This window comes from Protopterus annectens, chromosome 10.part0 (assembly GCF_019279795.1).
Source record: "Protopterus annectens isolate FY-2018-M chromosome 10.part0, PAN1.0, whole genome shotgun sequence".
Classification (NCBI taxonomy): domain Eukaryota; kingdom Metazoa; phylum Chordata; order Ceratodontiformes; family Protopteridae; genus Protopterus; species Protopterus annectens.
Genome location: NC_056744.1, coordinates 687,210,215 through 687,224,104, shown reverse-complemented (window position 1 = coordinate 687,224,104; position 13,890 = coordinate 687,210,215).

The window sequence follows — 13,890 nt, the reverse complement described above, 5'->3', positions numbered from 1 at the left end:
GAATTTATGTTAGGATCCCTATAACAGTACATCGCCTTCTGTGTGGAGTCTGCATGTCCTCCCCGCAGTCGAGTGGCCTCCGAAAGACATGCGTGAATGGGCATGCCTTCACTGAAGGTTGGGCATCGGGCTGGCAACTTGGCACCACAAAAATCGACTGCCAATCATTAGTGGACTGGAGTTCCGCTGTGGCAACCCCTAACCGGGAAAAGCCGAAAGGACAAGCAAACATCCCTATAACAGGACATCTGATTCAGTCACTGATCACTAAAACATTTTCGAGTAATATAATTTCAATGCCACAATCACTAAATATTAGCCTAGATCTTAACAACTTATGTACAAATGTGTCAACTCATCCTCCTGCTGATACATGTCTTAAACATTCATATGCAGTAAACCCATTTATTATAATACCTGATCATTGTCATGCTTCTGTAATAACCAGTATGCTATGCTATACTATACTGATTTATAAGCTGTTTACCTTGTTACTCAAGCTTCTTGCATTAGCATAATACATTTTTATGTTATGGGAATTTGAGATGTTACCATTTCTTTATCTTCATCTCCAGACTGTGATATAAAAATGCTTAACCATATCCTTGATTTTGTTGCTAAATAACTTGTCTTCAGTAAAACTCAAATGAAACCTATCCTTATAAAAAGTGAGGTATTATAAATGAAATCATACCACATTCTTATCAAACTGGAAGTAGTGAATATAGTAACAGATAAAACAACTGGAATTGAGATCTTTAGCAAAGGATAGGAGAAAACTACATAACAAAAATAGGAATTGTGGGAACAATACATACAAGGGAGGAAATGAGGTTTAAAAGAAGGCAGGACTTAATTGACCTATGTAATCTTTGACTGAAAATGATTGGGTAGATTATAAGTGATGTATAATGTTTGCAACTGGGAGTGTATCAGTATGGTTTGTGAAGTAAAAATGCTTTAAATTCAAGGCACTACGAATACATCTCAAATAAGGTAGCCACACCACCAGTTCCAAGAAGGGCTGTATAAACACTTTTGTTCCTTTATTAGTATTTAACAAAACAGAACTTCATCAGATACAAAAAACACATCATTTCCCTTTGTTTAAATACCATTTAAAAATCATGTGATCCACAAAAAATATATGCATACTTCCATTAGAAACAATAATAAAAAACTTCTTCATTCTTCTTTAACAAGTAAAACATAATATTGCTAAAAACTTCATACTGGAACTTCCAAACCTTATATGTTTATATTAATAATTATTAATAAGCAATTCCCGCTGAAATTCTTAACTAAAACACTCCATCTAAAAACTGAAAATAAATAAAAAACAACCAACTACACAATGAAGTATCCTCTCAAATTGTGTTTATTGTCATATTCATTAGTTATATTTATTTGTTCTTGTTATTTAATTCTTACTGCCGTAAATATTTTCTGCTCTAAAATTAAGCAAACTACTAATTAAAATTCTATCATTTAATCCAGGCTTCATGGTTGCGTTCAACAACGCCTGCCAAAAGGTCACCCTGTATTCAAGAAAATTAGACCAATTACCCCCTCTCTTCTGTTTTCTGACCTTCTCCAACACATAAAATTTATTTTTTTTTAAATCCTTACATGTAACACTATGCCTGTAAAAGGCATTATTTCCCTCCTGTCTTTTAATGGCATAGTTGTGCTGGTAAACCCTCTTTCTCAATTCATTCTCCATTTTACCTATATAATAGGCCTTACATGTTTGGCATAGGGCAACATACACAACCCCCTTTGTCCTACAGTGGTAGTTCCCTTTAAACGCAATGACCCTATCATAACCTTCAATGACCAAATTCTTGGTCTTGTACATAAATCTACATTCCCTACAATTTCCACACTTACTCATCTTCCCCAACACCAATCTATCCTCCTTGTTCTGACTTCTTTCAAGTAGGGACTTAATATTATGACCCTTTCTATACACTACCTTTGGGATGGGGCCTAACTTATCAATAAGTCCAAAGGCAACAAACCCTCCACTCCAGTTCTTCTCCAATATTTATCAGATCTCTGATGAATGCTCATCATATGTTAAAGTACAACTAAAAGAGCCCACTTGTGTATTTTGGCCACCCACTACTATGTTAGGATTTTTCAACAAGGGTGGGTACCATTCCATCCTTCTATCAATCACATATTTTTCCTGTCCCTCAATTAGTACTTTTGGATACCCTCTAATATACATCTCCTTCAAGATGCCCATATCTTCCAAAAATGTTTTATTTTTACTAGTTAGTCTAGATACCCTTATCATTTGACCCTTGATAAGATTCATTTTCTGCCAGAACGGATATTCACTCTCGAAATGTAACAAACTATTTGAATATTCTGGATTTCTGTAGATTGTTGACTCATAACACCTACTATCTATATTTTTGTATAGGTGTACATCCAAATAGTTAACCATTTCCTTTCCCATTGTGCTTGTAAAGTTTAAGAAATTAGTTGTGTTAATATACTCAATTTATTCACCTGCCTTCTCCTCACTCTCAATCCACAAAATCAAAATATCATCTAAAAATCTATAATATTTATAGATATAGGGTTTTAAACCTTGAATCCAACACAAATTTGGTCACCCAATACCAGGGGACAATGTTTGCAAAGGTAGGGGCTACTATAGCTCCCATCGCCACTCCTCGGGTCTGCTTAAAATATTACCCCTGAAACCAAAGTTATTACTTAGTACCAATTTCATAAGTGTTGCTAGCACATAAAATGAGTTGTTGGAAAGTCTAGTATCCTCTCTGAGTGCATTCTGAAACATTTCCATACCTTCCTCATGAGGAATACTCAAATATAGATTATTTACATCAACACTTAAAAAAATCACCTGCTCATTAAATTCAACCCTTGCCAAGCTCCTCAACAGGTGCCATGAATCTTTCAACACATGGTCTTTCCCATCAAAAAAAATGTTTTAAGTGAAAATCAACCATCCTGGTTAAGGATTCAGTTTTACTTCCTCTCCCTGCCACAATTGGTCTCATTGGTGGATCTACCACAGATTTGTGGATCTTGGGGATCCCAGAAAAAGAAGGGACTTTTGGGTGTTTAACTTTCAAAAATTTAATTTCCTCCTCGGTGAAACTATATTCCTAGAATAAATCCTCTAGAATAAAATCCAACCTCCTATTAAAAACATTAATCTCGTTCAGGGAGGCAGGGTTAAAATATTCACTGTTATTTAAATAACTCAACATTCTACCAGTATAATCAAACTGGTCCATTACTACAACTCCACCCCCTTTATCGGGTTTCATAACCCTAATGTGTTGGTTCTTCATCAACTCCATCAACACACAATTTTCTTCCTTAGTTAGGTTATCACAACCCTGTTTTTTGAAGTTACTTGATACATTTCTAATTTCCATTTCAGTTAATTTTTCAAAAATAGCAACTGGGGGAAGCAAAGGGGGGGGGGGGTTGTAATTACTCATTCTTGACAGATAATTTTTTATCAGTGAATTGTCTATGTCCTCACTCCTACCATTCTTTTTCCAATAGTATTTTCAAGTTAATTAATCTAGAGAACAACTTAACATCCAATATGGTGTCCACCCCATAGTTCTGTCCCTTAGGTACAAAGGTGAACCCTTTTGACAGTAGTTCACCATGGTGCACTTCCAAAACTTCATTAGTGTAGTTGTAGATTTTAAGCCCCTTGTATTTGCTAACCTTGACATTTCCTTCATCAACCCCTGAAGTACCCATTTTCACAGCAAACTAGTCAATTTTATTAGATTCAAGCATATTTACACTATCTACTAATGACTCTGTGACCCTGGACCTTAAAAAAAATGTGGTCCATTTTCACAAAAAACTCGAACCATAAACTCATCATGCACAATTTGGCATGTGTTTCCACCAGTTTCAGCATCATGATAAAATTCAAACCCTTCAGCACCCAACAGAGCATCATTTACTGAACTATCTGTAACCACACAATTCTCACAGTACACAAGATCATTTGTTATAGATGTTATAATAATGTCATTAGCAGTCATTTCCCCTGTGCATTCAGAAAGCTCACTTACCGCTGGTGGTATCGTGGAGGTCCTCCTTGCCATTTGCCCCGACCTCCCTGCTGAGCTCAATACCCCCTATGGTTCTGGCCATTGTTTCTTGGAGTCCACGTACCATTTTTTGCTCTTCAGCCTTGCTAAGCATCTCGGCATTTGTTGAAAATCCTGCCCCACATTACCGTTAGAGTTAGAGTTGGAGTCTCTAAACACTTCCCTTTCATTGTCCTCTTCTCCATATGGTGCTTCGGTGTTATGCTCTTCCACTTCCACAAATGAAACCCTCGGCTGCATGTTAGCCCTTGGAGAAGGATATGCCTTCTTTTGTTTATAGTCCTCTTCATCTCTCTTAAGCTTCTTTCCATTTCTAGCCTTAATTGTTTTTTCATGCTGCTCCACTCTTCCAAAAATGCTACGATAAAGTCCTTCATGAAAACTGAACACCTTGTGCTCAGTAATCTCTTTTTGTAGCTGAATAATTTCCTCCTTAAGCACCACCAACTGCCGCTGGTTGTCCCGAATCAATGACCGCATATATTCAATCCCCATGCGGTCAAACAACTCCATTATACCATGACCCCCCATTAATATTCCAAAACGTGCACGCTGATTGGCCAGTGTGCACGTTGTAAATAGACTTATACTAATGGAAAAGGTCTGGTCACCCGGACTTTTTCCATTAGTATAAGTCTTTTAAAACACTGTCACGCTATGTTAAAGGAGTTTAATATAGCGACACAGGTTTAAAAAAAGCAACGGAGATCTCCGTTGCTTTTTTTAAAGCTGTCTCGCTATGTTAAACTCCTTTAACATAGTGACACAGTGTGTAAAAAGCAACAGAGATCTTGCTTTCTCCGTTGCTTTTTTTAAAACCTGTCTCGCTATGTTAAATGGGTTTAACATAGCGAGACAGCTTTAAAATAAGCAACGGAGATTCTCCGTTGCTGTTTTTAAAGCTGTCTCGCTATGTTAAACCCAATTAACATAGCAAAACAGTAAAAAGCAATGGAGATCTTGCTTTCCCCATTGCTTTTGCCCACAGCTCTGATGTACTGAGTAGGCATGCTCAGTACATCAGAACTTCCGCGGAATACCAGACAGCTGCGGAAGGGCAGCAAGGAGGCATTATACAATGCCATTATTTAAGAAAAGTAATTTATTTTTTTTCTTAAATAATGTCATTGTATAATAGCAATAACCCACTTCTGGGTGTGGGTAATGCTGGATTTACCCACAGTTGGCTTTGTTTGGTGCCTCGGGCTTCGACATCGGGACCAAACCACGCCAACTGTGGGTAAATCCAGCATTACCCACACCCAGGCATGGGTTATTGCTATAATAATTCATGATGTAAAACTGAGCCATTTAAACAAAGGGAAATTATGTGTTTTTTGTATCTGATGAAGTTCCATTTTGTTAATTGCTAATAAAGGAGCAAAAGTGCTTATACAGCCTTTCTTGGAACTGGTGGTGTGGCTACCTTATTTGAGAAGTATTCCTAGTGCCTTGAATTTATGGTGTTTTGGACATTTATCTAGTTTTTGTGTTTGTTGACTTTGTGGTCAGCACAAGGAAGGTTTCGGGTAAGGACAGCACACCTGTGAACCTATATTTTTGCAATCCCGCTGGTTTTGGACTAACATTGACTTTTCCTCTGGTTAGCAAAGATGGAAGGTATGCAGCCCCAGGAAGAAGTTACTTTAACTCAATTGTTGGCATTAATTAATGAAACTAACACTAAGGTGGATTTGGTTTGTGACAACATGAAGGACTTTGCTAATAAGAATGAGAGGTTGATAACAATGAGTGAAAATGTATGTTCGAAGAATAGTAGAATGATTGGTGGAGGCGTGTCCTATTCGAGGACGTTGATGGAAGGAGATGTCTCTATTGGTGAGAGTAGGAGGATACAGGAGGAATCGAATTTTCCTCCGCTAACTCTCTTGATAAACAACAGTGACTTCCTGAGTTGGCTTAATAAGGAGCCAAAGCCAATGGTTAGTTCCCAAGGTAGTATGTTAATGAAACCTGAACCTGCAGTGGATTTGAGATAAAGGATATATCATTTGGAAAAGGCCCTAAAGAAATTTAGGGGTCTACAACTGGACACAGTCTTTTTTGAGGACTGAATTAAGGTGAGTCAGGTCCCTAAGGGGGTGAGGATGTGGAACTTTCCGAACAATTTAGTAAATGGCTCAGTTTTACATCATGAATTATTGGAGTTGTTTGACCGCATGGGGATTGAATATATGCGGTTATTGATTCGGGACAACCAGCGGCAGTTGGTGGGGCTTACGGAGGAAATTATTCAGCTACAAAAAGAGATTACTGAGCATGAGGTGCTCAGTTTTAATGAAGGACTTTATCATAGCATTTTTGGAAGAGTGGAGCAGCATGTAAAAGCAATTAAGGCTAGAAAAGGAAAGAAGCTTAAGAGAGATGAAGAGGAATATAAACAAAAGAAGGCGTATCCTTCCCCAAGGACTAATGTGCAGCTGAGGGTTTCGTTAATGGAAGTGGAAGAGCATAACACCGAAGCACCGTATGGAGAAGAGGACAATGAAAGGGAAGTGTTTGGAGACTCCAACTCTAACTCTAACGGTAATGTGGGGCAGGATTTTCAACAAATGCCGAGACGCTCAGCAAGGCTGAAGAGCAAAAATGGTCAGTGGATTCCAAGAAACAATGGCCAGAACCATGGGGGGTATCGAGCTTAGCAGGGGGGGTTGGGGCAGATGGCAAGGAGGAACCCCGTGATACCACCAGCGGTAAGTGAGCTTTCTGAATGCACAGTGGAAATGACTGCTAATGACATTATTAGAACATCTATAACAAATGATCTTGTGTACTGTGAGAATTGTGTGATTACAGATAGTTCAGTAAATGATGTGCTGTTGGGAGCTGAAGGGTTTGAATGTTATCATGATGCTGAAACTGGTGGAAACACACACCAAATTGTGCATGATGAGTTTATGGTTCGAGATTTTTGTGAAAATAGACCACATTTTTTGAAGGTCCAGAGTCATTAGTAGATAGTGTAAATATGCTTGAATCTAATAAAATTGACCATTTTGCTCTGAAAATGGATACTTCAAGGGTTGATGAAGGAAAAGTCAAGGTTAGTAAATACAGGGGGCTTAAAATTTACAACTACACTAATGAAGTTTTGGAAGTGCACCATGGTGAACTACTGTCAAAAGGTTTCATCTTTGTACCTAAGGGACAGTACTATGGAGTGGACACCATATTGGATATTAAGTTGTTCTCTAGATTAATTAACTTGAAAATACTATTGGAAAAGAATGATAGGAGTGAGGACATAGACAATTCACTGATAAAAAATTCTCTGTCAAGAAGGCGTAATTATAACCCACCGTTGCTTCCCCCAGTTGCTATTTTTGAAAAATTAACTGAAATGGAAATTAGAAATTTATTACGTAACTACAAAAAACAGGGTTGTGATAACCTAAGGAAGAAAATCATGTGTTGAGGGAGTTGATGAAGAACCAACACATTAGGGTTATAAAACCTGATAATGGGGGTGAAGTTGTAGTAATGGACCAGTTTGATTATACTGGTAGAATGCTGAGTTATTTAAATAACAACGGATATTTTAACCGTGCCTCCCTGAAGGAGATTAATATTTTTAATAGGAGGTTGGATTTTATTCTAGATGATTTATTCCAGGAATATAGTTTCACAGAGGAGGAAATTAATTTTTTGAAAGTTAAACACCCAAAAGTCCCTTCTTTTTTTGGGACCCCCAAGATCCATAAATCTGTGGTAGATCCACCAATGAGACCAACTGTGCAGAGAGAGGAAGTAAAACTGAACCCTTAGCAAAGATGGTTGATTTTCACTTAAAACATTTTTTAATGTGAAAGACCATGTGTTGAAAGATTCATGGCAGCTATTGAGGAGCTTGGCAGGGGTTGAATTGAATGAGCAGGTGATTTTTTTAAGTGTTGATGTGAAGGATCTATATTTGAGTATTCCTCATGAGGAAGGTATGGAAATGTTTCAGAGTGCACTCAGAGAGGGTATTAGACTTTCCAATGACTCAGTTTATGTGCTATCAACCCTTATGGAATTGGTACTAAGTAATAACTTTGTTTGGTTTCAGGGGGAATATTTTAAGCACACCCGAGGAGTGGTGATGGGAGCTATAGTAGCCCCTACCTTTGCAAACATTGTCCTCTGGTATTGGGATACCACATTTGTGTTGGATTCAAGGTTTAAAACCAATATCTATAAATATTATAGATTTTTATATGATATTTTGTTTTTGTGGATTGGAAGCGAGGAAGATGCAGGTGAATTACTTGAGTATGTTAACACAACAACCAATTTCTTAACCTTTACAAGCACAATGGGAAAGGAAATGGTTAACTATTTTGGATGTACACCTATACAAAAATATAGATAGTAGGTGTTATGAGTCAACAATCTACAGAAAACCAACATATTCAAATAGTGTGTTACATTTTGAGAGTGAAAATCCATTCTGGCAGAAAAGGAATTTTATCAAGGGTCAAAAGATAAGGGTATCTAGACTAACTAGTGAAAATAAAAAAAATTTGGAAGAGATGGGCACCTTGAAGGAGATGTTGTATATTAGAGGGTATCCGAAAGTACTAGTTGATGGGCAGGAAAACTACGTGATTGATAGAAGGATGGAATGGTACCCACCCTTGTTGAAAAATCCTAACGTAGTAGTGGGTGGACAAACTACACAAGTGGGCTCTTTTAGTTGTACTTTAACATGTGATGAGCATTCATCAGAGATCCGAAAGATATTGGAGAAGAATTGGAGTGGAGTGTTTGGTGCCTTTGGACTTATTGATAAGTCAGGCCCCAGCCCAAGGACAGTGTATAGAAAGAGGCATAATATTAAGTCTCTATTTGAAAGAAGTCAGAGCAAGGAGGATAGATTGGTGTTGGGGAAGAATAAGTGTGAAAATTGTAGGGAATGTAGATTTATGTACAATATCAAGAATTTGGTCATTGAAGGTTATAATAGGGTTTTTGCGATTAAAGGGAACTACAACTGTAGGACAAAGGGGGTTGTGTATGTTGCACTATGCCAAACATGTAAGGCCTATTATATAGGTAAAATGGAGAATGAATTGAGAAAGAGGGTTTACCAGCACAAGTATGCCATTAAAAGACATGAGGGAACTAATGCCTTATATAGGCACAGTGTTACATATAAGGATTTTAAAAAATTTAGATTTTGTGTGTTGGAGAAGGTCAAAAAACAGGAGAGAGGGGGTAATTGGTCTAATTTTCTTGAATACAGGGAGACCTTTTGGCAGGTGTTGTTGAACTCAACTATGAAGCCTGGATTAAATGATAGAATTTTAATTAATAGATTGCTTAATTTTAGAGGAGAAAATATTTAAGGCAGTAAGAATTAAATAACAAGAACAAATAAATATAACTAATGAACATGACAATAAACACAATTAGAGAGGATACTTCATTGTGTAGTTGTTTTTTTATTTATTTTCAGTTTTTAGATGGAGTGTTTTAGTTAAGAATTTCAGTGGGAATTGCTTATTAATAATTATTAATATAAACATATAAGGTTAGGAAGTTCCAGTTTGAAGGATTTAGCGATATTATGTTTTACTTGTTAAAGAAGAATGAGGAAGTTTTTTATTATTGTTTCTAATGGAAGTATGCATATATTTTTTGTGGATCACATGATTTTTAAATGGTATTTAAACAAAGGGAAATGATGTGTTTTTTGTATCTGAAGTTCTGTTTTGTTAATTGTTAATAAAGGAATGAAAGCACTACAGCCTTTCTTGGAACTGGTGGTGTGGCTACCTTATTTGAGAAGTATTCCTAGTGCCCTGAATTTATGGTGTTTTGGACATTTATCTAGTTTTTGTGTTTGAAGTAAAATGCTTGCAACTAGAGTTGTGTCGGTGTGGTTTGTTTTCATTTATATAAATGTATGATTGCCTATGTAGTAAGTGATGGTTTGATAAAGATGCTTCTTTTTAAAAAAGGCAGGAATTGAATAATTTATGTAATATTGCTTAGGTTATATGATATATAGCAATATATGTTTGAAGTATAATGTTTGTTATGTTAATGTAGCTTGATTACTTTTACATAGATGCAAATTTGCCTATATCATGAGTGATAATGCAATAAAGGTATTTTGAAAAAAACAATCAGTATCTTTTTCATTACAAAACTTTCACAACCATTTGTTAAACAGAACCATTTTAGAGTACTGGTAGTCAGAAAAATTATGAGACGGTAAAATTTCACTCAAGCATAAATTATCTTTTTCATTCATATAGCACATATATCTCTTTACTGATAGTGTACATTTTTTTTATAATGGTGTATTATACAAGTCAGTGACTCCTGTATGTAATAGTAATGAATTAAATGGCCATCTATTGTGTAGTAATTCCTTGAGGTGTTTCTGAATATCAATTAGTTTTGTTCCCCTTATACTAGAAACAGTCACCATTTCTTTATTAATAGTTGATACTAGTCCAACAGCTTTCTTCACCAAAGATGCTTTTAAAACAAGTGTACCACCATTTGGCAATTGTTGACCTTAACCTTACTAGTATCATTGCCTTTTTAAATAATAGTATCTGGGATCAAACTGTTGTCCCCTAATGCTCTCGTTTTTTCAATGTCTTCCATTTTTCAAAAGTATTAGAACTCATATCATTACTATTGATGATACCAGTAGTCTTTCTATCCCTTTTCCTCTTTTTCTTGGAAATTACAGGTGTCCAGTTTCCATCATTATTCAACAAATTTATATGAGAACTCAAATCACCTATTCTAAATCAATTAGTGCTGTGCAATTTTGTTTTGGTAGATCACACAAATAGCCATCAGAAAGATCAATCAGATTTATATTGTGACTAGATACTTGTAGCATATCTGTTTGACAGCCTATAGAGCAAAACATAACAGCAACACCAACTTGTTTTCTCTTAGTATCTCACTGTTTTTATTTTTTTTTTAATTTTACAATTCCTGTTCTGGTCATATTTATGACAGATTTCCTTCCAAAGTCTGTTAATTTGGCACTCTAGCTCATCTAACAATGTACATTTTTGTAGTGAAATCTAAACTATAAAATGATTTCTTACTCAGGCTGTACATACCACATTTACAACACTGGAAGAAAGCATTAAAATCCAAAAGAGACAAAATCAAGTTTCTGAGCTAACTATTCATGTTTTAAGTCTAAACTAATTATATACATTATAAATATTTTTCTTATACAAAATCCTGTCAAAGGCTTCTTAACTATAAATTATAGCTTCATAAGCAGCAGCAAGAACCTGAGAAAACTATGATAACTACTGTTAGTTTAATCTCTAAAACAAAAGACAAGTAAAGAATCCATAATGCTATTAACCTATTTATTGTTTCATTATATCAGTTTAACCAAATCATGTGCAAAGCTGTCTTTGCATCTGCTTTTTCTCATGGCTATTCTTTTAAAGGTATCCAGATTCTCTTAATTGACTGACCTGCCTGTCGGTCAAGTGTAAAATAACACCAACGTGGAAAATAAAAGAAATAAAAAGAAGCTGGTTCCCCAATGTCTTTAAAAAAACAGGAGAAAACTCACAGAGTAATAAAAAATCAAATTAGCAGTTTTCTAGTGCCTAAGTAAGGCTGATGTACACAAACAAAAATATCACATTTCCCTATTATTTATCATGAGCACAAATGCTAGCCATTGCTTGTTAAGCACGCAAAGCAATAGAAAAAATGTTAGCATATTTATAACATTGAATTAGAATGTGCATATTACTTGTTGGGATACATTAGATTCTTCACATAATATGTATTTCATCTTATGCCTGGGTATTATAGTGATAGCCAATGAGTGATGACAATATATGAGTACAGTGTTAAGCACGTTGATACATTTGATATGTGTACAAAATGACAATATTCTGTCAGTTTAATTTACAAAATTTGTCATCTTCCAAGTACATCTTAATATATGTAAGGAATAAAATGTAATATTTCACATATGAAATTTGAAATAACATTTGATATTTTGCCTTTATGAACCAGAAATGAAATTGCTTTACAAGATTATTTAATGGATGACAAAGAACAGTGTACTTTTTGATTTACAAGATTATTTAAAGGATGATACAGACAATGCATTTCTTTATTCTACCAGTTTGCTATTCAGTATAACAAATGATAACAATTACAGGTTTATCAGTTTATACATTTATAGTTTAGCTTTATCCCCTTACTTGAAAGCATGATTATGATTTGGTAGGTAAACAAATCTAAAAGTGAGATCTTAGATGTTTGATGGATGCTATTATTTTGTAGTGATATAATATACATATTTTTCTATAAACAATCTTTATATGCATTTTCTAAAGTAAAGGAGCATACTGCAGTTATGAGACAGGCCAATACTATATATCAATGAATATGTTAATGAATACCATACAAAGAAACTCTTATGCTTTTTTAAGTAATCTCACAAAGACTATTCCAAGAGAAAATATTGCTATTAGCTAACAAACAAAATTCATGCTGAAAAAGCTATGCCACTGATTTCCATCTACCTCAGAGACATATAGCAAAGAAAAGTAAGAAATGATGAAATAACACAAATCATGGATGCTATCTACTGGGCAACAGAGAGTGATTGGATAAGGTCCATGTAAAATGATATTACACTGATTTATAGAAATGCAGTGCTAGCACCTAAATATGTGATAAGTACTAGGCAATTAAATGCAGTACTGCATTCACTGTAAACATTTCTGAATAGTATAAAAGACATAGGTTATGCCTTAATTAGACCATAAAATGTTTATGTGTCTTGCTTATAACTTAAGTGTATTATACCATCTTCATGCCTCCATGAGTGCTTTGCACTTCTTGTGATGTCTATGATGCCTTCATTACTCCTAGCACCTATATGTGCTAAACTGCCATATAATGTTAATAATCTCCAGGATCCATTTGGTCTAGCAGTATTAAAGGCTCAGTTTTTTTCCTAACATGTCTGACTTGATTATCCAAACAATTTATTTCTACTGTACAACTGAGATTGTGCTAGTCTTCTGCTGGAACCCCTCTCTTATCAAGATCAGATCTTATCAGATCAAGTACAATTTTAAATACCACCTCTCTTCCAGCATTTATAGAGACAACCTACATGCACTTCTTTCTCTTCTAAAGTGCAATATTATTTTGTCTTTTGTGATGACAGATAAACAGGCCCTGGGATTCATTAACAACCATGTAGGCTTCGCACTAAGCCTACACGATTTAAGAGGGTTAGTGCGATGAGCAGCAGTGATAACTGAATATGCATGCTGTTCATCACACCTACATGTTTACAAGTAGGTTTTCATGGCTAGCAATACCGTTTGTGGCCACGGAATTGTCCATGCAAGCATGATAACAGAATGTAAACAAAATGGTTTGCCTATAGGCAAACCTCAGATACAAGCACTCGCTGTAGTCCAGAAATATTAAAAGTACAGTGAAAGGATTCTGAAGGAGGAGAAGTGAAGTAGGGGAATTGTACAGAAATACTAATGAGTTGTACTACATAACTGAATAATAGGCAAGGGGAAATGGGTAAAGTGAATGCATATACTGCAGGCAAATGTGCTGAAGTGCCCAAGAAACACTTCTAATATAAATTCTGCCATACAATTTAATGATAATCAATGTCAATGACAATGCCTGAGTTATGCACATAAATAAAGAGGGGCATGCTAACGAAGGATCGGATGGCGATATAAAGCTGCAGTGTAACAAAAGGGAGTTAAAATGTGAT